The 26,501-nt window shown below is 38.4% G+C and overlaps 1 long non-coding RNA gene across 1 annotated transcript; it reads left to right on the forward strand.

Annotated features, from left to right (window-relative positions):
* The first annotated feature begins 1,873 nt into the window (after positions 1-1,873).
* Positions 1,874-24,448, forward strand: LOC116875683. Its single transcript, XR_004384245.1, has 3 exons — positions 1,874-1,914; positions 10,496-10,594; positions 24,349-24,448. It is a non-coding gene; the product is annotated as an uncharacterized LOC116875683 (long non-coding RNA).
* Positions 24,449-26,501: the final 2,053 nt, after the last annotated feature.

A 26,501-nucleotide genomic window follows, 5' to 3' on the forward strand; every position in this document is an offset into this window, starting at 1 on the left:
GGTTTGATTTTAGTCTATTCTGTGTTATTCTATTTGTCTACCAGGGCAAGCACCTCAAGATTTTAAATAACACAGATTCATATTACTGCCCAGTATCTGGTAAAATGATTCATCACCTTTTGTTGTTTTTTTCTAGTCCCCAAGGCTGAGTTTAGACTTTTGTATCCTGCCCCTTTACATCAGTCAGTCAAGGGCGGCAGGCTGCCCCCAGGGTGGGAGAGCTGAACTTCTGGGGCATTTCTGAGTAAGGAGGCTCCCTGAGCCCAAAGGCAATTTTCTGAAATACGCAGTTGTAAGCCATTAGCAGAAAATATTCACAGCAGCAGGAAGATGGGCAAACTGGCTTAGCAGAAAGGATATGGGTAGGTCTCAAAAGGAAAGAGATGGCACACTACAATAATTTAAAGACTTTATTTGCAAAGACTACTTATAAAGGTGTGCTTGGGGTTAGGTAAACTACAAGGGATGAAGCTGTTACGTTGCTAGAGCTGGAGGTGGGGATGATGAGACAGAGTTATTAGTTGAATCAAGAAAGGTTCAAGAAGAGAAAGTTGCCTTGACACAAGCAATGACCTTCATCAGGCTGGGATGACTACTAGGGGGAAGAGGCAAGAGGTTTAGGGAAATAGATACCCGATTTCTCCCCTTCCTCCTTCTGGCCTCTTGCTGGGCTCCCCATTTGCTTTGCTCAAGGGGAAGCCAGGGGAAGTTTTTAATGTTATTCATACAGGACAATCAGCTGAAGAGCTCAATGGGAAGTGTGGAGCTGAATCTGGACAATGTTTTGTACAAAAGCAAATAAAAGATGTTTCAGACAAACAAATGTCACCTTCTCTGAGTAGTCTTCAACCAAGCTATCTAAATTAATGTGCCTCCAACCTCTGTCCTTTAGCACAATTCTAACCACTTACTCAGTTACCTGCCTTCAAAGCACTTATATTTACACGAAATTAAGACTTAATTTCGTGTAAATATACTTAAGACTTCCATAAAATAATGACCAAAAAACCCCCAAAAATAGAAAGAAGGGAAAGTACAAATATAAGCAACTCACCAAAGTTTTAAATGTTTAACTATATTAATAATCAAATAAACTAGGTGTACTTTAAAACACATACATAATTTTTTACCTAATAAATTGACAAATATTTACTATAGTAATTTCCAATGACAGAGTTTAGGGAAAACACAGTAAGGTGTAATATTCCTGAAGAGTAATTTGAGAATTTCTATCAAAATTTCCTACCATGTTATTTCACCCAGCCATTCCTCTCTTGGGGACGTACTGTAGGAAACAATTCAAGATGTTCCCAATGTTTTACAATGGTTAAAAACTGCCAACAATTCATAAACCCAATAACAGGAAACGCCTTATCAATGTTTCCCAAAGTGTGTTCCTTAGAGCACTAGTCTCACGAGATTCTGTTTAAGAAAGTGTTCCTCAGTCAGTTAAATGTGGGAATTCTCTTGGAACGAAGGACAAAATTTACAAGCCAAGCTAACACAACAACGCGGGTTCATAAATGAGTCCAAAATGTGGACCTCATTAGCCCTGTGTTCCAATCATGAAACTCACAAAAGTAAGTGCACTGCAAATGCAGTTAGCACCAGGTTCCCCACAAAAGTACCTTGTGGTGAGGCGATGTGTGACCCTTCTGCAACCATAGGGACCTCCAAACTCAAGTAAGCACCTCTCTTCGCTATGGCCTTCAAAGCCCCATGAGGCCACGCAGGCGCAGGTGCAGGCGCAGGCCCAGTAGCCAGGCCAAGCCACGCCCCCTGTGCTGCAGTTTAGTTTCTTCTGGGTTGGCAGGGATATGTCAGATTTTCTGTCGGTGGTAATCCCCAGAGGGTAGCTTCGCGCCCATCTCCTGCCCTTTGGCTCCTCAGCCAAGCATACATCCCGCTAGACTGGTGAGTTCTGATGTTTGCAATACAGGGCTAATTTAACTATTTGGTTAACCAAATTAACTGATTATCCTCTTAACTGAAATTCATTTTTGTTATAAATGAGAGGATTCATTGTTTATTATTCATTGTGTAATCTGTTCCCCACTTAGAGGTTTAAAACAGTGAACGTTTATTATCCCACAGTTGCTGTGCGTCAGGAACCTGGGCACATCTGGCTCAGAGTCTCTCCTGAAATTTCGGGCAGTCAACTATGCCTGGGTTCACTCGGCCTAGGAAGGAGCGGCCTCCAAGATGACTCGTGTCATTGGCGGGCTGTTGGTTGAAGGCCCCTTTATGTTCCTGCCCATAGGACATATCCCATGTGGCAGGCAGCTTCTCTCAGAGTAAGCCAGGGGAGAGTGCAAGATCCTTTCCTAAGAAAGAAGCCACAGTCTTTTTGTCAGTAGTGACATCTCATCATTTTTGCCACGTTCTGTTAGAAGTGAGACCCTAGGTCCAGCTCACACTCAAAGAGAGGGAGTTACACACAGGGAAAACTCTAGGAGGTGGGGATCACTGGGGCCATTTAGCTGCTGCCTGTCACTCATATGAAAGTCCTTGAAAGCCTTAAGGGTCTAAGACTTGCAAAATAACCCCTTCTCTAATCACAGTGGAGGTCAGACAGAAAGGGTGGAGGAAGGGGGCCATAAAGAGACAACAAATTTGTAAAATAAATGGGTAACTAGCTAACATCAGATTTGGGGTTTTTGTTTTTTGTTTTGTTCTGATTTAGTTTGCTGAAGATTTTCACTGACTAGGGGAGTTTCTTGGGCTCCAGTGGAGGGAAAAGGGGAGTGGATGGGTACTGACAGGAAAGGCAAAAGGTGGCAGGAAACGATAGAAAATGTCTCGGAAACCAAGAGAAGGGCTGACCCCGGACGGCTTCACAATTTTGCCAAGGGCTAATTCAGCTTTATCACTGCAATGTCACTTCAACCCTTGATGTCTGAGGGCTCATTTCTGGTGTGAATTACCTAGGCCTCTCCTGACTCATCTGCTTCTTCCTGCTTTTATGTACATTTTTGCTGTTTCTTGCTCCTTTGCACCTCGAGAAAGGAAAGAGGAGGTAGTAAAATTCAAAGCAATCCAGTGTTTTATTGCACTTTCTCTCCGGAAAGAATAACATTCTCCACTCTGTTTCCAATGCCTATGTACTTACACAGATAATTGGATAAGTTAACAGGGAAACTCTAAATAATTGCACAATTCAGCACACTCAATTTGAGGAATTAAAAAAAATTGTTTTGACCTTAAATCCCTCAAATGTGGGACCTCAGTCAATTTATTTCTCAATAAATTGGTACCCCTCTTTCTCAACATCTGTGGGAATACTGTTTTTCCTCCTGAATTGACACAAACGATCTCATCCTTCCACCTACAATTTACTCAGTGAGACATGTGAAAAGTGGGATCTATTTTTGGCTCCCTAGCAAAGCTGCTAAAGGGTATAATCTTTTTCTCTGCCCTGCCTGGGATGGGCTAGGTGACAGGAGGTCTTTTCTATTTCTAATTTTTACAACGCCTTTCAGCAAACAGCAGGTAAACAGTTTTAATACAGGGCCATTTTCATTATGTGTCTACTAGAGAATGTGTCCCTGCATTAAAATAAACAGTAATAATACCAAAAAAGTTTGCTCATACAATAATAGCAACCTTCCTAAATTACAGTGATTGTGCCACCCAGCAGTATAATACAAAATGTGGTTTTTATCTCAAAAGACACAGAATTTATTATTTTCCACCTACCTGGCATTTTAGAGCAATTGGAACCAGGTTTCTGAAAGAACAATTCAGTACATTAGCTCTCACATACAAAAAATATATTTTCAGCATTGAAATGACTCATTTAAAGCTGCACTTCAACAAAATGCTGTCCACCCTGCCCTGGTAATTATGTCACGTCTGGTGTATACTAATTTACACAGTGTATTGTTTTTCTGCATAATTAAGGCTATTAAGCTGAATTCTGAGGTGGTGGTTAATTAATTAAACAAGCACGCAGAGAAGTTACTGACAGAGTCAGAGCCTTGTTTTCACTCTCCTGGTGGGCAAGATGCTAAAGAAATAGGTGAGAAGGGCTGTCACCTGGAACACTCCTCAGTCACAATTTTCTATTCACAGGGAAAAGTACAAAAGTCATTTCCCAGAAAGTAGACACTTTAATTCATTGCCCCACAATCTCTCACCACTGAATCACCAAGCATGGACATAGTATTTATAAATAAAACCATATAATGAGACCAACTACCACTTCTCCGTAGTTTCATCCAAGTAAAGGATTTTCCAATATAATGACTTTGAGTTACCTTTGGATACTACCTTTTCATGGATCATCAGCTAGATTAACTCAGCGAAAGGTGCTCTCTCCAGACTTTTCATTCTTTTCAAGGCCTACCCCAAACTCCAAATTCATCCAGAATAGTAGACCTAGCATTCACTGACAAGTATGAAGAAATCCCAATTGGCTTGGGTTTCACAGTCCTTAAACAATTATAATATTTCTACTTTTTAAAAATTTTTTTAAAAATTTATTTATTTGAGAGGGAGTGAAAGAGAGAAAGAGCATGAACAGGGCAGAGGGAGAAGCAGACTCTCCACTGAGCAGGGAGCCCAAGGCAGGACTCGATCCTGGGACATCAGGATCATGACCTAAGCCAACCAACTAAGATCAACCAACTAAGCCACTCAGGCACCCCCATTTCTATTTTTTTTTTAACACAACACCAATGCTGTGCTTTGCACCCAGTACACTAGAAAGTGGGATGCCCAAAAGCAATGATCCTAAGTATCTTTTCTTCACAGTTATGTAGCCTTTTCAAACATGTTCTCAAAAACGAAAAAATCTTTAGACATGTCTTTTATATGTACTCTATGGGTTTTTGTTTTTTGTTTTGTTTTGTTTTGTTTTTAAGCAGGCTACATGTCCAATGTGGAGCACAATGTAGGGTCTGAACTCACAACCCTGAGATCAAGACTTGAGCTGAGATCAAGAGTCAGATACTCAAACAATTGAGCCACCCAAGTGCCCCTTTAAAAAAAAAAAAACTTTTTATAAATGTTAATTTGTACTACCACATAAAGATGTATTGGGTATTTCACAATGACTTAGTTTTTAGAAAATGTTACTTCTCTCTTTCACTACTCCTAGTGATTATTTGATTATTACTCCTATACTAATCACTACAGAAGTAGTAATCAACTTATACTAGTGTTACTATGTCCAAGAACCCATATCTGTGTCAGGAGAAAAGGGGAACTCACTGTATGAAGAGATGCTATAAATCAGAAAAATGCCAGTCAGTATATGGTACTATTCTGTGTATGTTCTTGCAACATAATTAGGAGATCAAGTATAAGAAAATTCAGAATTCTTTAATGCACTTAAAATCACTGTCATGAAGCAATGGATGGCAAATTTGCATGTGAAAGGAGTGTGAACAGCATGTAGGAAGAATTGTGAAATTACTATAGTATTTATTATTATAACTTGGTGTCATGCTAGTCTCATTTTAAAATGAACTATAAGAATAGATTAAATTAGTGCCATTTTCTTTCCTTGTTAACATCTTTGTCACAAGAGCAAGCTGTCAGAATTTTATCTAAAATAGTCCATGGATTATTCCTCATGATAGTTGGCCATTTCTAAACTCTGGGCTTTGATTGGTTGTTCTTACCCCTGTCCTTGCAGACATGTGGGTTGAACACAGGGAAATAATAACCTTTTAAGAAACTAATCAGGTTGCAGACACCCTGATAAAGGTAGGAAAGACAGTAAAATGTTACAATTTCAAAACAGCCTTTGATCATAAAACATTATCTCCTAAGAAAATGCTTTCAACTTTGCTTAAAAAAAAAATACTTTTTGACACATGACTTTAGAGTAGAGACTACTCAGAGATGTGTAATCCTATTGGGATTTTTCTGAGTTTTGTAACTGTCATAAGATCATGTACAGTGGACATTTCTCTGAGGGGTCAGGAGCACCACGGTCTAGTCAACCTTAAGACAAATGGTGATCAAAATAATGATTTGTTACTTTCTTCCTATGTCTTTATGTCACTTGTCGGTCCCCTGGGCTCAGTCTTTACATCTAACATAGAATGCTGTATTAGTAGGGGTTTTTCAGAGAAACCGAACCAATAGGATATGAAAGCAGGTTTATTATGAAGAATTGACTCACCCAATTACGGAAGTTGAGAAGAGCCACCATCTGCCTTCTGCAAGCTGGAGGTTTAGGAAAACCAGTGGTGTAATTCAGTTCAAGTACGAAGGCCTGAGAAACAGGGCAGCTGATGTAAATCTCAGTTGAAGGGCAAGAAAAAGGTGATGAGGGCAACCACTTTAGGGAGGGTGATCTACTTTACTGAGTCCACTGATTCAAATGCTAATCTCATTCAGCAGCATCCTCACAGATATACCTAGAAGTAATATGCTTAACCAGATAAATGGGCATCCTCTGATCCAGTCAAGCTGACACAAAAAACTATCCCAAATGTCCCTTTTCACTATGATTTTCCTCTCTCACAATTCCCCATAACAAGGATGACCGTAAGTCTTGGTTTGCCTGGACTGTCCCACTTTTTGCCTGTTGTCTCAATTTAATTATTAGCAGTGTCTTCTTTCACTCTCAAAAGTATCCCAGTTTGAACAACACATTATATGATCACTGTACTCATAATAGTTTCTGAGAGCCTCTGTGAGACACATCACTGTTTATATTCTATTGTACAACACAGATATGTCTTAGGCCCCATACTAGACTATGATTTGAGCACAAATTCTGGCTTCACTCATCTTTTTTGGTTATCAAAGGGTCTTGAACAGAGTATATACCTAATAAATACTTTTTCAGTTAATAAAAACAGAGCACGGGATGCCTGGGTGGCTCAGTCAGTTAAGTGGCTGCCTTCAGCTCAGGTCATGATCCTAGTGTCCTGGGATCGAGTCCCACATAGGGCTCCTTTCTCAACGGGGAGCCTGCTTCTCCCTCTGCCTGCCTGTGCTCGCGCTCTCTCTCTCTGACAAATAAATAAAATAAAAAAAATAATAAAAACAGAGCGCTAAATCACTTCAGGGCCAAAAACTGCCGTCATTAACACTTTTGAAAAACTAGTATCTAGAAGAAGATAGTCTTACTTTATACTGAGAAGATCAAACCCCACTTGAAACATGTGTGTGTGTGTGTGTGTGTGTGTGTGTGTGTATAGAAACATCTGCATAGCAGGTGATAGGGCTGCTGTGTAGAATTTTCAATGTGTACCTTACACGAGGGCACCCAGCCAAGCAAGCAGGTTCAGCTAGAACTCAGCCTTACTTCATTTGTCATTATCTGTGCTATTTGGGCTACTAGAGACCCACTACCTAGTTTCCAGAGGTCAGTGCAGGTTTTATGAAGCTTTTATTATTTTGAGGATGGTAGAGAACACTTTCAGAATAAATTTTAAAAATTATGAATACAAAATTAGGTATGAAAGTGAGTACTTATTTAGAATAAGAAATCAACTTTGGAAAAGTTATCAAAGTATCACAAAATCCATAAGAGTAATGTAATACTTGTGTTACTCAACTGCTTGACATACCTCTGTAATATACTTTTTCTCCTACTTTTTGGGCTACAGAACAATTTCTTTTTAAAGATTTTATTTATTTATTTATTTATTTATTTATTTATTTATGTAATGTCTACCTCCAACATGGGGCTTGAACCTACAACCCTGAGATCAAGAGTCATGAGCCAGCTAGGTGCCCCTGGCTACAGAATACTTAAGTGATTTTTTTGATATGTGATACCCAGTTTTCCAAGCATCATTTGTTGAAGAGACTGTTCTTTTCTTATTGAAGGGCCTTGGTGTCCTTGTTGAAAATCAACCGACCATATATATAAGGGTTTATTTCTGGGCTCTCAATTCTGTTCCATCAGTCCATATGTCTACCCTTAGGCCAGTAACACCCTATTTGGATTACTATCCTTATAGAAAGTTCTGAAATCAAGAACTATGAGTCTTCCCATTTTGTTCTTCTTTTTCACAGTTGTTTTGACTATTCGGGGTCCCCTGAAATTCTGTATATTTCATTTCAATTTTCAAGTCAGGACTAGAGCAGCTAGAATAATTTAACTGTATGCAGAAGAGATTTCAGACTATATAAATGGATCCCACTGAATCCAAATAATATGTATTCCAAATCAATTTCCACTTGGTTGTATCCAAGAACTGCTCAAAGCCACTAATGCACTACCCTACCTGAGGGGAAGTGTGATGGATGGGAAGTTGAAGTACCAAGGCACAGACCACAGTGGTTAAATATCTTCTTTTGTAAAGTTTTGCTAAGACATTTGGTCATATGAACTCATTTCTAGGGCCCCATGTGGGTGAGGTACCCTGAAATTTAGCTTTACTGTAAATTTGCCTCTTAGCTTTTATGGGCACATAAGAAACCCCCATATACCTATATGGCAACGTATAGAAATTAGATCAGGGTTTAACTGAATGAGACTGTTCTGAAGATACTGCATGTACTTATTTCAGTCTCTGAGCACGATTTAATAATCTGATTGTTTGATTTAATGATCTAATAATCTGTGTTTTGGGGTCGACTCCACCAAAGCAGCTTTGTGGAAGGTAAGTAATAAATATATCAACTACACAAACTCAGATAACCAGATGTATAAACAAAGTTTTTGGCTTCTCAACATTATCAGTGAGAAAGCTACCCTTTTTGCATCTGTTTCTGTGTCTGTCTCCCCTCGCTGTTCTTAAATTTAAGAACAGAAATTTTTCATCTTTATATCCCCAACATCTAGCTCAGCATCTAGCCTATTCTGACTACAGACAGTAGGTACAAATATGTTTTTTTGAGTCAGCCAAGGAATTAATAAAGGTTTAGAGTATTAACTCATAGTTTTTATTTAGTGCTTATTGTACACAAAGCATTAGGTGGGAAAACTTTTCTCTTATACTTCAGAAATCACACTACATTTTAAGAGAATAATTATAGGGAGACTAACACAGTTAATTCAAAGGAATTGAATGGCTCCAAGTGAAATAATATACAATTAGAAGTTGCTTGTCCCCCAGTTTACAGTCAATGTCACGTTTGCTCAAGTTTGTCTAAAGCCTTCAGAGTGCAGATGCTCCAGGACTCTTTTTGTTAAAGAAGAATCATTCCTTCAGTGACAACTTTGTACTGCATGGCAACACCATGTCGTTCCCTTAGGAACACAGTAAGACTGAAACATTCTGTCTATGGGGAGCAAATAGTCTAGCAGAAATAAATACACACAATCACAGCCACCAGATGACACTGGGATTCAGCCATAGCATCTAATGTTCTTTCATTATTAAGGGTGTTCTGACCCCGGTTTCCAACCTGTGAGGGTGGAGGGGAATGTGTTTCCCCAACAACAACAACTGCTGTCTACCCAAGATAACGTCAGATTCCTTAGGTAAAGGGGTCGGCCCTACAAGATTGCTCTTACCCACCCCCACCCCCACCCCCTCCCACACACACTTCAGATGCCAGTGGCAAGTCCAGGTTATCATCTGAACTTCAGACAAAATTGCTACAGATCAGAGATTCCAACGACCCTCTCCTCAGGTCCGATTAATTTGCTAAAGCAGCTCACAGAACTTAGAGGAACATTTTACTAACTAGATTACTGGTTTCTTATGAAAGGCTATAACTCAGGAACAGCCAGATGGACATGCCTAGGGCAAGGTGTGTGAGAAAGGACCCAGGGCTTCCTTGCCCTCTCCAGGGTGCCAGTCCTCCAGCATCTCCACGTGTCCATCAACCAGAAGCTCTCTGAACTTTCTCCTTTTGGATTTTTATAGAGGCTTCATTACAAAGGCAGGACTGATGAAATAATCAACCATTGATGACTGAACTCAACCTCCAGCTCTTCTCCCCTCTCTGGAGGTCAAGGGGTGGGACCGAAGGTTCTGACCCTCTAAGCACACGGTTGGATCCACCGGCAACCAGCCTCCATCCTTAGGTGCAGTCTAAAAGTCACCTAAGTAACATCAAAAGACAACTTTAAAGTTCTCATCACTTAGGAAATCCCAGGGACTTGAGAAGGTCTGTGCTAGAAATGGGAATGAAGACCAAATACATACAGATTATAAATCACAATATTACAGTTATTAAACTGCTTGGGTCACTGTCTCACACAGTTAGTTGGCAGGTAGCAGGAGCTGTCCAAGTGAGGTAATCCAAGACCCCACCCATGAATGAGCTACAGACAGTGGTCAGACTGCCGGTCTGGTTGCAGCACTTAGATGCTGACCTGGGACATCAAAACAGAGAGAAATCTAGGATTGTAACAAAAGGTGCTTTAGTTGAATAGTTATGGATTGAATGTTTCAGTCTTCCCCAAATTTATATGCCAAAACTCTAATCTCTACGTGAAAGTATTTGGAGGTGAGACCTTTGGTAGATCATTAGATCAAAAGGGTGGGGCCCTTTCAAATGAAATTAGTGTCCTTACAAGAAAACAACAACAACAACAATGAAATGAGAGCTAACTAATTTTCTTTCCCCTTGTAAGGACACAGTGAAAAGGCAGCCTTTGGCAACCATGAAGAAGGTCCTCACCAGGAACCAATGATGCTGGCACCCCGATTTCAGACTTTCAGCCTCTAGAATGGTGAGAAATAAATTTATGTTGCAAATAAATCATCCAATTTATGATATTTTTGTTACACACCCAAACTGCCCAAGACAACTGTTCTTAAATTTCTTTAATTTTACCTTTTTTGTGTGTGACAAATTTTGACCTTCAGATAGTAACCATGCTTTGTCAGTAGACATGCAGGTTATGAATGAGGACAAATAAAATATTAAAAACCAGAACTGGCTGACACGACCCCAATCTAAATCTCAGATAACTAAGAGTGTGACTAAGAAAGGTGAATGAGAGGAGAATAAGGCAACATAAAAAAGGACATTGATCAGTTGGGTTAGGCAGAAAAGAGACAGAATTGTTTTAATCCCTACAATAAATTTGATGCATTTGGCAAAACAAAGTTTAACTGCTTTGGCATTACAAATTTCAGTATTTTGAAGAGAAATTTTAACCTGTACCATCAAAAAAATTGATGTTTGTTAAGTCTAATAGAAGCAAGAAGAGGAACTTGTTCTGGGAGTTTAAAACAAAAGGTGCCCCCACCTGAGCGGTGTGTTGAGATGATGTGTATGGGCCTTTGCAACACCTGGCCTGGGCTGGAATCCCAGCTCTGCTTCTTTCTCACTCTATAACTTTGGGCATGTAATTCTACCTCCCTTCGCCTTGGGTTCCTCAACCGCATCATGGGGAAGAAGGAAGATCCTATTATTTGTACTTGATATTACTACGTTCAATCTCCTATTCCTACTTTAATTATACTAATCTGGTGTTGTGAGGAGTATCTTAGTTAAGTAATTTAATTGGCTTGGCATAGTACCTGGCGCTTCATAAACACTCACTAAACCCTCCAAAGAAAACCTATCCAATTTTGCTGACATTTTCACCTGGTTCTATAAACTCAATATTTGACTTTTTTCTAAAATGAGTTTTAAAAGACCACTATTATTGCTAGAAGTACTGAGTGCCTTTTACTACATCATAAAATGGGTGAGAGCATCAAGTACAGTATATGACAACTTTCAGTATTTAATCCAAAAGAGCAGCCCTGGACCCTCATGCAATTTTTTCCATATAATAATTTGTCATTAGGTTCCTCTGGAGGTGCCATTTGTGAGACCCCACACAAACCAAACCATTAATCAGAATTAATCATGGAAGCAAGCTAAAACCCTATGGCCAGCCCTCTGCCCTAGCAGCCTATTACACAGTCAGAGTGCATTAAAACCACGAACACCGCAATTTCTTACACAGGCTGTGGGAGGGGAGAGGAAACAAGCAAACGTGTTTTAGAGATTATAGACAATATGATCTTTAAATGAACCTAACTTAATGCTGCTTACAGGGTCAGATCAGGGGTGAAGCAATGAGAATTGGCCAAACACTAGAGCAATTTCCAGCTACAGAAAAAGCCACATCTTCTTTTCTTCCAGGACAACAGAAAATACACTGAGAGACAAGAAGGGTTGATCATGGATGCCAAAAATGTACTTTCCATTCTTTGAGGCTTCTAAAGTCTCCTCCTTTATCCATCTTCTGTTTTTCCTCCTATTGCCATTCTCTGGTTTTGTCACTGACCCTTCTTCACTCCAACTCAGCCTCCGTCTAATGGCCTGAAGAGGACTTCTTCACATGATGGAAAGCTTTAGATTTAAGATCCCCCCCCCCACTTCATTAGAGGGAAAAGTGAACAGCCTCTATGTGCTGGGTGTTAATGAATGTGAAGAAAGATTTTTTTTTTGTATGTGTTTTACACATTATGTTCTTGACTCCTAGAGGTGCTACAATAAATTGCTGCGCTTCATTTACAAGGAGCCATAACAGAAGCAAAATGAGAATCTGGCGACAAATTGCTTCTCAGTCACCCTGGGTCAGGCTGTTGGGGCTAATGAGAAGAGGGGCTCTAATTTTAAACTCCTCCTCAACCAAGCTATTCCTGCATTAATGTTCACTGTTGTAAATTGTAAAGTCAAATGAAGGAGCGCTGTTGAAAATTAACCAGTATTTTTATCCTTCGAGTACCCAATAGAGCATATTTTGGCTTCTGTAGCTGGTGGTTATTGAAGGCAGCTCAGCTTACACCAGGGGTGCCGGCCTCCTCCACGGAGTCCCCCCTCCTTGACACAACACTGCTCTCTTAATTCCTTCTCTTTTTCCACCCGAGCCTTCCTTCCACCTTCACAAAGAAAATTCTACTGGTGGAAGTAAGTAGTATAGATTTCCAACAACTCTAAGGCGACCTGCAGGAGCTGTGTTTGAAACCAGCCTTTTGTGGGTCCATTTAGCAAGATACCGAACACAGGCATTGGACATCAGAGAATGGTCCTATCCATTCAGGCCTGCTGCATGTTTAATAATCTGTAATTCTGTATACGGAGGAAGAGTTGGTAAATCGCGGACGCTGTGAGGGCTGGTAACACTTTGTCATTGGAGGTCTAAAGCAGGATTTGAACAAATAATGAGAAACCAATGCAGCACCTGCCTCTCACAAAATACTTTCCTAATCCCACATTTTGCCAGTTTATAAAAGTAAACAGCAGGCAAAAAGAGATGCAGGAGAGAGTAAGAGCTTTTATCAAACTATGTAGAATTTTGATCCCATGTGGATGAACAGGCGACGACTCAAAATTCAAGGTTTGTATTTTGGGTGGTTTTGGTCATGTGTTTTAAGTGAGTATTAATGAAATGAAGTTCCTCTTGTGTGTAATGTGTCTGTCCGGGTGCATTCTTCCATGGAATCACTACATAAAATACAAATTAACCACACTACCCTAGTCTAATCATTGTAATCAGTTATGTTTTCATGTGTACATTACTGATATATAAGGCTGTTGTAGTTCTTGTGTGTGGTTTAATTGCTTGTTTTTGCATATCTTGTGTGATTGATGATGTTCTAGAAATCTTTTCCCCTAAAGGAGACTTTGTAAATTACTTTGTTTAGATGCTAATGATTGTATTTCATTAGTGGCCCTCTCATCCAGAATCATCTTTAAATGAATGAATATGCCATAATTAAAAATCTGAATTATGAATTACTTTGAAAGGAGACAACATTGTCCCGATTTCCCACTGCGACACAGTGTTATTTCAATTATGTAAATATGTTTAATCATTCCCCTTTTGTTTTTCTAATTATTTAATATTAATGTTGCTTTACCCCTTTATTGCTACAAGAAGGGATATGGCATCTTAAATGAGAGTACTTAGACAAGTGATACACAGATGACTAGATTAAAGCAGACATTTATCAGAATGCATAACCCATTTCCAAAACAAACATGCTATTAACATTCATACTAATATAGCAACACTGGCTATAATTGCACTTCATGAATGTTTTGTCTGTACAAATCTAATGTATTCACAATGAACAATTTCCAATTATTGTTTTTTTCTTATAGAAAGTCCAAAACCCCTGGTGAAAGTTTCAATTATCTTGAGGTATACATCTGAACCAACCATAAGATCACCATTTTTTCTATGGTAGGAAATCTGCAGCTGCTCAAGTACTACTAGACTTGACATATGCAACTTTCACCCATCCACCTTTGGACCTTCGAAAAATGTTTGCATAAAAGAATGTGTCTTTAAGCCCCCCCCCTTTTTCCACTCACTCCCTGAAGTAGGAGAAATATTAGGAAATTTACTCTTCCACTCAAAAGCTCTCACACTAGCCTTCAAGAAGCTACACTTATGATAGAAGCATGAACCCAGCAGAGGAGAGCCCCAGAGGGGTCACAGTGTATGACAGTCAACTGTATACGTTCACACTTCAGGCCTCTTATTCAAACCAACTGCAGAAGCCTGATTTGTTCTTGAGAAAACATTATGCTGACTTCAATTCAGACATTTCTATTTTGGTGCAGCTAGACTACACGGGAGTATGTTCCTCTACCATTTAGTAATTTAGATACTTTCAATATTATTGCTAACTGACTCTTGAGGTATAAGAGCCTTAATTATGTTGGTTTAATATTTTGTGCTTAAATATTGTTATTTGTAAACTAACAGTGGGAAACACTACAACTTCCCCACGTTTCTTTCTTATTTCAGTGTTATGCTAAAATATGCTATTGTTGATTGACTGTTAAGTTTTATTAATAATATTTATAATGTTAAAATTATGATTAAGATATTTGGACTTTCCCTACCTATTAAAAGAATAAGCAATCTTTAAAAACCTTTCTCAACCACATTTTTTTCTAATTTGAATTTTTTAGTAACCACAGAGACAAGAATTAGGGTTTAATATTGTATCTGGGTACAACATGAATACAAATGTACAAATTACTTTGCTTCATCATCAACGATGCCTACAAAACACTCAGTGATATCACAGTGTCTATACATAGACAAAGATAAAATATATATTTGTAAGTTATAAAGAAAATCGTGTAAACTATTTTCCACCTAATACATTTTATTTCTCATATTTATTTTCTCAATAAGAGAGAGAAATTTCTCATTGAGAAAAAATTTATCATACTCAGGGAACTACTGATCTTCCCCTAATTAAGGGATACCTTTCCATTAAAATATTTCATGATTCAAGTTCAAGACGAAAGAAAGAAAATCCCAACGTTCTGTGTAGATGAGAAATGAAAAGTCTTTTTATTGTCAACACATTGATTTTAATAACTTTTCAAATAATAATGCCTGTTGAATTTTTCAGGCAGAAATAATTTTCTAATTACTATTAATTAAAAACTAATTTTTAAATACTTGTTTATACACATCTAACTAGAAATCCTGAAAACTCGTAATACCACTATAGAGAACATCCCAAGAATACCTTGAAACTAGTGTCTGACATCTAAAGACATTTTGCTTTTGATCAGCTCAGTATTCTTTGAATGACCTTAGAATCTACAGGAGGGAAGTTCTTGAGAAGAGAGTGGGAGATGGGAATTCACAGAAATCTGCAGTTCAGTTTTCAAATCATTACTCTACTGGATTTTCTAAAAGTCAGTGATCGGAATTTGATCTAGAATAGAAATATGCATTATCTGAAGGAAGATGAGAGAACCATTGGGAAATCTGTACCTACATGACCATCTAAATTACTTAGATGAGGTAACCAATGAAGGTACCAATGAAGACTAGCAAAGGACCTGGAAAACCTATTCTCTGGGAAGCCCCGGCTGCTGCTTCTCGAGAAAGAAGACAGGATTGAACAGACCACAGAATTATGTGAAGGTAACATGTTTGGAATTCAGTCAAGGCTGGCAAATGATGTCCCACTCAAATCTTTCTCAGACCAAAGTACCCTAACAGCTTGATTTCAGTAGCTGGATGGAGACCGACAGTTAAAAACAGAAGTACACTTGCACTTATCCAAGCCTGGCATTTTAGGAAGATGAGACTCGCTCATGTGCTCTTACCAAACATGCACTGAATATAAAACAGAGCCAAAGAAAGGGTCCTACCTCAGATCCCTAGGCAATTCCTCCATTGGGAGTGCTAAAGCCAGGGGAAATAATTTAGGAAGGTCCAAGTTCAAGAATCCATTCTATCCATCCCACTTCTATTCCAAAAGGTCAAGATGGGACAGTTCCACCCTAATTAATCACCACCATTATGGGAAGGCAAGGTAGAGGGAAGTCATTTTTCTTCCCTGAGTCTTCCTTCATTCATTCAATAAATACTAAGTGCTTACAATGAACAAAGCCCTTTTCGAGGGACTTCAGAAGCTACATAAATTAAAAACAAAAACTAAAGCTAAACAAAAACCCTGTCATTCCATTTCCTCAACTTGGTTAAGGCCTGAATCTAATTCTGAGAAAGCTACCTTGTCCATGTTTCTCTATCTCTTGCTTAACTTCTACTTTGACTAAGTACATTCTGCAACATCAACAGATGGTTTTGAACCCACCAGCATACCAATGCGAGAAAATAAATAGTAGTATGTAAATTCTTAGTTTTATCAGCTAATCTGAAATATGACTTTGGAAAAGGAAAGAAACCTTTATTCTCTGATAAAGCATGTATCTCAACGATACACAGCAAGAGGCATAGTGGAGTTGGAAAAAGGAATCCTTTATAGAAGGAAACCCAAAATGAGTCCAGATCCTTTTAGAGAGAGAGGGAGTGTGTGTGTGTGTGTGTGTGTGTGTGTGTCTCTTCAAAAGAAGAAATGCATTTGGTTCGAAAAACTTTCAGAAAGTTTTGAGCCTATAGTTTTACATCATCATTGAAAGCACTTAATTTGTTGAAACAAACATTTAAGTCTTCTCCTTGAAATCCAGCACCTTAATATTTCTGCTTGAGAATGATTTTATACTAAAAAATTCTCCAACGCTTTGGTTCAGCTTCATGGAGAATATTCATATTTTTAAAATTTTTTTTTCTTTTCTAAATATATGAAACTATTCCAAGTATGAGCATAAAATAAAAATATATGGCTTATCCACTTACCTTCATTTATTTCAATGAGCATTTGGAATAAATGCTTTGTATTCTATGAATCATTTTTCTTGCATTTTACATCTTTGGCACTGTTTACTATATGCCACTTCATATTAGAGCTAAATGTTAGTGAATGACTGACGTGCTTTCACAAAATCTATCCCAAATGCAAAAGTAAAGTGTAGCATTATGGAAATGGTGCATCTCATATATTTTTTTACTATCTTTATGCAAAAACTAGAGACTTATGTCCTTCATTTCTTCCCATATGAGTACAGTTTGACTTTATATGCTACAATCGGGCAAAGCCACATATTCTGAAAAAACAAAGTAAGCAGATTCTGTGAACTTTGAACCCTCCCATACACTGACCAGTTGCTTTGCTGTATAGGAAGGAATGTTGATTTGTCTGCTTATTACTCTCTTACATCAGGAACTTGGGTACAGTAAGGAAGGGCATCAAAAAGAGGGTAAAAGAAAAAGCCAATGACATTTTTGCAACTGGCTAAAGTTTTCCTGGATATATTTTAAAACTCATGGACAAGTTGCTTATTAATATCCATTAGCTGACTAAGCTTCCAACAATTTTCTTAACCCACCCAACAATCAAAATGTAGTTTTTTTGTGCTAATGAAAAATAAAACTAATAAAACTGTCTATATAATTGTGTAGGTAAAAATGGGAAAAAATATTATGGCCCGATAAAAGTATTCCTATAATCAAGGTTTAGTCCCATAGTAGAAATAGTATGATTTTATTCTCTATTGATATTTTTAAAAAATAGTCACATTTTGAATAGATGATAATAGTATCTTATATTTGCACAGGATTTAGGACATTTTCTAGTATTTTCACATAGCCTCAAAATAATCTTGTGAGATCAGAAAGAAGACTCTTGTGGCATACCTTCTAGAATATGAAATCTAAGGCTTGGAGAGGCTAAGTGGCATGCCCAGTAACAAACCTTCCAAAGAGGTTCCTGAGTCCTATTTGGTGTTATTTCCCCACACCCTTCTAAAAGCAACTTTATTCTTCTACTATAAATGACAAGCTTTATTTCTAAATAAATTCTAGGATAAAAATATGAAATAAATTAATTTCTACTTCATTAACTCTATAGTACTGTTCAAATTCTCTTTTTTAGATAAAGTTTCTTTAAGTATGTTCAAAATTATTCATGGCTCAATTATTTTCTTTTTATGAAAAAATCAGCGTGTTTAGACTATTTTCAGAAATTGAAAATCTCTCTCATTTTTCAGCCCATACACTTGATCTGTGTGGTGTTGGACCAGCCATCTAGCTGCTGTAAACCTCAGTTTTCTCACCTGCAAAATCAAGGTCATACTAATAATGCCCCTTAGAAAGCCACCTTAGGGTGTAAATATGACATGGATTGATTGCTAGGCACTCAGCCCAGTACTTGGGAGCAAGTGGTGCAACCAGGATTTGACCTGAGTTTTTCTTGCTTTCAACCACATCTTTAACCTCCCCCCTGTAGCAGCTTTGTTGGGACATATTGAGAAAAAAAGAACAGAATAGTAAATTGGGGAGAATATAGCATACTAAGATAAAATACTTGGGCTTTAAATTGTAGGCAATTGAAGCCCTTGCAAATTTTTGAGCAGAAACTAAAATGTTAAAATAAGGAATCTGGAAAATTATTTTGGAGATATGCATATATAGAATACACTGAAGAAATAGTGTAAGAAATTTGATTTCTTAGAAACCATTTCACTTTTCTTAATTACTACTAATATAGTCAAATTGGTAATTACATGAACAAATACAAATTTTTCATAGCATGACAATATTTTCCTGATTTTGTAAGAAGTCAAATTAATTTATATTCTCCCTTAATTATCAATTTTTGCCTTTAGTAACTGGTCTGTGAGTACTCTGTGTACTAGAAGCTAAGGAGAAAATGAATAACCAGACAGCCAAAGAGATATCTCACAAAAAGAAAAATCAAACACAATTTGGAGATGGCCTTGATTTAAGAAACCGATTTTCATGAGGAATGTAAAAATACAATGTAAAACTAGAACGTTAGTACATAACAGATCATTTGTTTCAATAACATCTTAAAATTAGGTTCTTAATAGGGTTAGAAGATTTAGCTCTCTTTAACCTAGAAGTTTATATCATTTAGGAATGAGGGCCATTTATTTTTAATATTAAGAATTGAAAATACTTTTAGTATCTGCTAATTGAGGAAAATATGTAATTGTAAAAAGTTACTGTGGATTTGTTAATGCTTGTAAATACACTGCATTAGTTATAATAGCATCTATATTTATTTGTGAAGGCATGCCATTTAATCAATCTACATACAATGCCCAATATTTTTATAACTTCAAGAATCCTTCGTAATAAATTCAGAATCACTCAGAAGATTGAAAACCCCAAGTTTTCTTATAGAATAACTACCTTCAAAAACTAATAAGAAGGGGCGCCTGGGTGGCTCAGTGGGTTAAAGCCTCTGCCTTCGGCTCGGGTCATGATTCCAGGGTCCTGGGATCGAGCCCTGCATCGGGCTCTCTGCTCAGCGGGGAGCCTGCTTCCTCCTCTCTCTCTGCCTACTTGTGATCTCTGTCTGTCAAATAAACAAATAAAATCTTAAAAAAAAAAAAACTAATAAGAAAAAAAAAACTAATAAGAGTACCACTCATTGCAAAACTGTGAAAAGAATAAAAAAAGAAAACAAAATTCTCTTTTCAACACAATGAAACTGTTAAGAATACACGCTAAGTGATGAGGTTCTTATAGTTCTTTTCAAACAGCAATATTCTTTACCTGGTCTCCTGATCTCATCCCATCTTCTATCAATATTTATTCTAGAGACCAATTTAAAACCTAAGGGTCATTCATTTTATTCATTCTCTTAACAAACATTTACTGTGATCTTTAACGTGCAGGCAGAGATAATGAGCTAACCACCCTTAGTCCTTGCCTCACAATGATTACATTCTAGAAAAGACAGACAGTACTCCAAATGTAATACAGATAAATGTTTCTGATAGTGCCATGATAGAAGAGTACAAGGTTCTAGGAATGTGGAGAGCAGGGGAACTTGACGGAATTTCAGACTTTGGGAGTTGGTCAGGGAAGAATTCCCCGAGTGGGGCACCTGGGTGACTCAGTGGGTTAAGCCTCTGCCTTCCGCTCAGGTCACGATCTTGGGGTCCCTGCATCAGGCTCTCTGCTTGGTGGGGAGCCTGCTTCCCCCTCTCTCTCTCTGCCTGCCTCTCTGCCTACTTGTGATCTCTCTCTCTCTCTCTGTCAAATGGATAAATAAAATCTTAAAAAAAAAAAAAAAACGAGTTCCCCGATTAAGTGACTTCTCAGCTGAGATTTGAAAGATGAGTAAATGATACCAGTTTAAAAGCAAACAAATAAAAGGAAAACGTTTATAGACAAGAACCAGCTCATATAGGATTTTGTAAGGCACCATCAAGATATTTAATCTTTAGGGGCGCCTGGGTGGCTCAGTGGGTTAAAGCCTCTGCTTTCGGCTCAGGTCATGATCCCAGGGTCCTGAGATTGAGCCCCGCATCGGGCTCTCTGCTCATCAGGGAGCCTGCTTTCCTTCCTCTCTCTCTGCCTGCCTCTCTGCCTACTTGTGATCTCTGTCTGTCAAATAAATTAAAAAAAAAAAAAGATATTTAATTTTTATCTTAAAAGCAATGGGAAACTGCTGTGGTGTCTTTCATTTACTAGCTGTGGGATCAGGACAATTTATGTTCGCTGTGCCTCGGTTTTTATTAAATAAAAAAAAAAATAGTAACTTCTCACAAGGATGGATTAAATGAGATGACATGGGTCTAGCCTTGGACACAGTGCCAGACATATATTAAACATCATTTCATGTTGGTAATTTTTATAACAATGTTATATTTTTTCTCACTCACCTGCTTTGGGGCAGTCTGTATAGCTTTTACACAATTTCACCATCCCCCATTGGATATTTGGGGACCATCTTCATGCGATGTGTTTCACAAAACTCCGGAACTTGATGTATATGGGGAAGGAGAGAAGTAGAGAGAGGAGTCAACCTGTTTAAGCTCTATAGTAACTAAAGTCTTGAAATACAGATGAGTTTCAAGCCCAGTCAATAGGGGATTTACTAGCTTTCTTTCCTCTCTTTTCTGGGGTAATAGGACCAACAGTAAACATAGCTCTCAGTGATGGTAAGGGGAAGTTCTACAGGTAGAAGCTAGGCTGATTCTGGACACCAGCTCTCCTGCTCTTCACATGATATCTTCATGCCCCGTCCTCTTCTTCCAAGCCCACCAACACTTCTCTCTCATTTTTTTCCCCTCTTCCATCCCTCATCCCTCCCCAGGTCTAGGAACTCTCTTACAGATATAAGGAGGTATATTAATCAGAATGATTAATGCTGGCAACTACAACAACAACTGCAAAAACCTCAGTGGCTTAACACAGTCAAGGTTTATTTCTCATCCTCAGTGCAATCCAATACGGGTCATGTGGCTTGCCTGGGCAACTATCCTCCAAGCTCAGAGACACAGGTGCTTTCATCTTGCAGCTGCACAATCTGGCGTTTGTAGTTTCCAAGGCCACCAAAGAATAGCAGGAGAAGACAAACAGTTGATGTGGAAGGTTTCTAAGGATGAGGTCTAGAAAGAGTGTACTTCATTTTCACTGATACTCCATTTTACAAAATTTAGCCTCATGGTCCCAGATAGCTACAAGAGAGGTTAGAAAATCTAACCTTTCTGTGTGGTGGGGAAAAAAGAAAAAACACTGAGCATTGTCTCAGCCAGTGGGCAAGGGAGTCTTGCTCTTTCTCAGGATGTTTTGTATATTCCCTGAGTCCCTTTATGTCCAGCAAAACAGACTGTTAGAAACACTGAACACTCAAACCTACAGCTTACTCTTACCATTTTTCACTAATGAAAAATGTTTTATCTCCATTTTATAAGTGGGGAAAACAAAGATTCAGAGAGCAACATGGGATCACTGGCTTGTCTGAAGTATCTCAAGTCTTAAGAAGAGAAAGTACCCTAGGCTTTCCCAAGAACAGTCATTATCATTTTTAGAGACCTTATTATATTAGAATCTTCGTGTCCACTGGATAATTGAATTTAATTTGTCCACTATTTATGATATGCCAACTCTCTCTAAAACCTCTATTGGCAATTACACTTACACGAAAATGAAACATACATAGACCCTTGCTCTCAAAGAATTTATAGACTAATGGGAGGGCCAACACATAAACAAATAAATGTAAGAAATTTTAATCATTTTATCCCTACTTAATTTAGATAATTATTTATTTATGTGTTATAATCAGCCAAAAGTATGGCGAGGGACTCTCATGTTCTAGTCAAATTATTGAATATTCTTCAGGGAATTTGGTAAAAAATCATTGATGAGGAAATATTTTGAAACAGGAGTACATTTTTTTTTAAATTCTATTTATTTATTTGACAGAGAGAGATCACCAGTAGATGGAGAGGCAGGCAGAGAGAGAGAGGGAAGCAGGCTCCCCGCTGAGCAGAGAGCCCGACGCGGGACTCGATCCCAGGACCCTGAGATCATGACCCGAGCCGAAGGCAGCGGCTTAACCCACTGAGCCACCCAGGCGCCCAAAACAGGAGTACATTTTTTTAAAACACCCATCTTTAATTGATATCTAGAATGGAAAATGTAATCCCACATGACTAAGAGACACAGGAGAAGCTCTAGAGCAATATTAGACAACCACAGAAGGGGTCTGAGGGTCTCAGGAATGAACACCAGCTGAGATTCCCACTTTTCTTCCTTTGAAAAGAGGGAGCTACTCTTAACTATAGGAAACAAACTGAGGGTGGCTGGAGAAGTGGGTGGGAGGACAGGGTAGCTGGATGATGGGCATTAAAGGAGGGCACAGGATGTAATGAGCCCTGGGTGTTATAAGCAACTGATGAATTATTGAACTCTACATCTGAAACTAATGATGTACTATATGTTAGCTAATTGAATTTTTAAAAAATTAAAAATATAATTTTTTTTAAAAGGAGCTTAATAATTGCCAACTCAGTGCCAAAGTTGCAAATTTTGTAACTTAATCATGCTTAGTAAAGCCAGCTTTGAATTACACCAACCAATGAATCATACGACTGGAACCAAAGAAAGTAAAATGCAAATGTGTATAGATGCTTGCTCTCCAGTGTGGAATGTGTTCCAGAATATCAGCAGCACCTGAGAGATTGTCAGAAATGCATAATCTTGGGTCCTGCCCAAGACTTACTGAATTAGAATTGCATTTTAACAAGATCCCCAGGTGATCTGTATGCACATTAAATTTGGAGAAGCACTGGTATTAAAAGAAAAAAAAAAGTCTGTAAATTTGGCATTTACTTCCAAGAACCTACAGATTTATAATCCTTAGACATGTATATTTTACATCAATATAGCATTTCCTCTCTATGACAAAACAGATGAGAATTTCTTACACTGATAGGCAATCTGATTTGATTAAAATTGTATAAATTTACCCCTGGGGAAAAAAATATATGTTTATAAAAAATAAAATTTTAAAAAAAATTGTGTAAATTTAAAAATAAACAAAGTTGTCTAAATTTTATCATTTCTACAAACAGGTGGCAAAATATTTTAATTCACACAAATGGGATCAAACAAAAGCAAGGATATAAACATTGGTGAAAAGGGGGAATAGGACATCTAGGTAGACATCCTAGATCTCGAAATTTATGTGTATTTCAACAAATGTTACTTTTTTCCTTTTGGTAGTGCTCTTTCAGTATGAAGGGCACAGAATTTCTTAGAAATGCACAAATTAATAAATCTCCAAGTCTTCCAAAGTTTATAGGAATTTGTGGGTGATGGCTAAAACAGACATAATTTGAAAAAAAAATATTGTCTTCAGCCATCTCTCCTTATTGCAGCCAAATATTCAGACAGAAGATGGGAAGGAAAATGGAGGAGAAATTTATTTCAAGGTCTCTATTCTTGGGAAAGGAGAGTGAAAGGAGTAGGGAATGGCCAGAAGTGTTAGAGACCACTAGCTATGAATTTCCAATCCCTTTCATCACAACCCAAAACAGCAAATTACAGATCAGTAGACCACATATTTCTACAGAGGCTTTTTACAACTTGTTCCCACCGTCACATTACCAATTGAGCTACTCTTGCTAACATGACACTTTTTTTTTTTAATTAGAGCAATTTGTTTCATAGAATGAGTAATATCTTTCTTAAGATCCCATTCCTGCTGTCTCTGAGCCTCTTCGCCTTGAGGACCCTTCTGCACCCAGTGAGCCTAAAGCAAGTCTTGCTTCGAAAAGAAGCAGAGTGCTGCATTTCAATATTACAGACTACTTCAAAATTATGTTTTCATTTCCCAGAAAGAGTTTTTAAAATGTACTACACTTCAGCGGCTGTATCCTGCCTGAGCCCAGCACCAAGGAGCATCTCAACAAGCTCTGGAAGGAACTCACTTTCCTCCTTTTGTTGAAAGATAAAGGTGGGTCAAGAGGTGGGTCCAAGTGCTCTCTTGGAGAACCCACCGAGTGAGCCACATCCTGTAGCTTGTGTCTGATTCTTTCCCAGGTCCACGCCCTGGCTCAGGGGTAACTGCAGGAAAAGGCTAGCCACCACCTTGGTTTTCCCAGACAAGAGCAAGGACAGTTGCTCTGAGAACCCCCATGCACAACATCTGAAAGAAACCCCCAAAGATGAGCCATTTTCCCCCACTGCCTTCACCTCTGCCCCAAGGAGAAAGCGTTAAAATTTTTACCTCAGAGGGATGCCTGGGTGGCTCAGTCCATTAAGCGTCATTTTAGCTCAGGCCATGATCTCAAGATTGTGAGCTCCAGCCCCACATTGAGCTCCATGTTGGGTGTGGAGCCTGCTTAAGATTCTCTCCGTTCCTCTCCCTCCCTCTCTCTAATAATAATAATAATAATTTCAAAAAAATAAAATTTTTACCTCAGAGCATAAGCTCCACAAGGAATTAAGCAATACACCTTCAAATAATAATAGAATAGTGAAATACAACACTTCTATTCTGAAGTGTCTATAGTGCTTTCGTAGCTGCCTTTTCAATTGCTCACAGAAATGTTTTAATTTAACGTTTGGTGGCAGGCATTCCCTGAACGAACGAAGTGCTCAGTAGACAGATCTACATTTTAAATTGAAGAAGGGATGAATTCAGTTCCCCAGGCACCAGCAACATCTAAATAAAATGAAATCTAACACAAAATTATAAAGAAGTATTTTTTACTTTGAGGTATTTGTTTAATAAACCACTTTGAAATGCTAACCGTATGCCAGTGTTGGATGCAGGAGAAACAAAGTCTGAGATAAGCTTTCTGCCTTTGAAGCATTCACAGGACCACTTGGATTTCCAGCACTGTGGGCCACTGGGTAGGGGCTTCTAAGAGTGATCTATGGAGTTTATCTCATCACCCATATTGTGTCTGCCTCAGGTGCTTTGTGGGGGCAGCCACACACAGCTGTTCCCTGCACCCTCATTAACCCTCAGGCCTCCCTGTCAAAACTACGAGTGGCCAGTTGGGGACACTAGGAAAATCCTCAAATGTCCTTTGGGAGAAGAAATTAATCATTACGGTGCCAGTTTTCTTCACCCATGATCCCAGTTGTCTACCATCTGTTTACTTCATTAGGAGGTTAAATAGGAGAAAAGAAAAAAAATAAAACACCCAGATTTATTCATTGGAATCTATCGTAACAAATCTGGGGGCACTTAGGTGTCTCAGTCAGTTAAGCGTCTGACCCTTGATTTCAGCTCAGGTCATGATCTCAGGATCATGAGTTTGAGCCCCTCACTGGGCTCTGTGCCCCAGGGGGAGTCTGCTCGAGATTCTCTCTCCCCCTCTCCCTCTGCTCCTCCCCCTGCTCACTCTGTCAAATAAGTAAATAAATCTTTAAAAATATGTTGTAACAATTCTGAAGGTAGGTGTTATTACTAAGCTCTTAACAGAAAGTCAGAAAGTTGGATTCTCAGTTTGGGGTTTTTTTCTTTCACTTATTCATGATAGTGCACCCTGGACCACTACCTACAACTGCGAACCCACTTTAAAAACCACAAAGCACTGGAAAGAACTGCTCTTAAAATGGGGAAATGAACAGTGTTCAAAGTGGTGAATCTAGATACACAAAACTATTCATTTTACTAAAAACAAACAAAACTAATCACTTTAAGCTTTGAAATTAATAATATGTAATATTTGTTGAGCATTTATCATGTGCCAAACATTGGTCTAAGTACTTTATATACCTTTTAGTCTTCCCAAAAACCCTGTGACATTGGTGCTATTCACATCTCCATTTTACAAAAGAGAAAACCCAGGCACAGAAAGGTTAACCAACTCACCACCAAGGGTACCCAGCTAGAGATTGGTGGAGCTAGGAATTTTTAGCTCAGCCACTAAGTTATACTGCCATTTCTATGACACCACAGTGAATGTGAGGTTTGAAATCACCAGCAGAAAAGATGACAAATGCTGCCCTTCCCAGAATATCCCAGCAAATAGGA

The sequence above is a fragment of the Lontra canadensis genome, unplaced genomic scaffold (assembly GCF_010015895.1).
Source record: "Lontra canadensis isolate GAN:19392208 unplaced genomic scaffold, GSC_riverotter_1.0 scaffold42, whole genome shotgun sequence".
NCBI classification, from domain to species: domain Eukaryota; kingdom Metazoa; phylum Chordata; class Mammalia; order Carnivora; family Mustelidae; genus Lontra; species Lontra canadensis.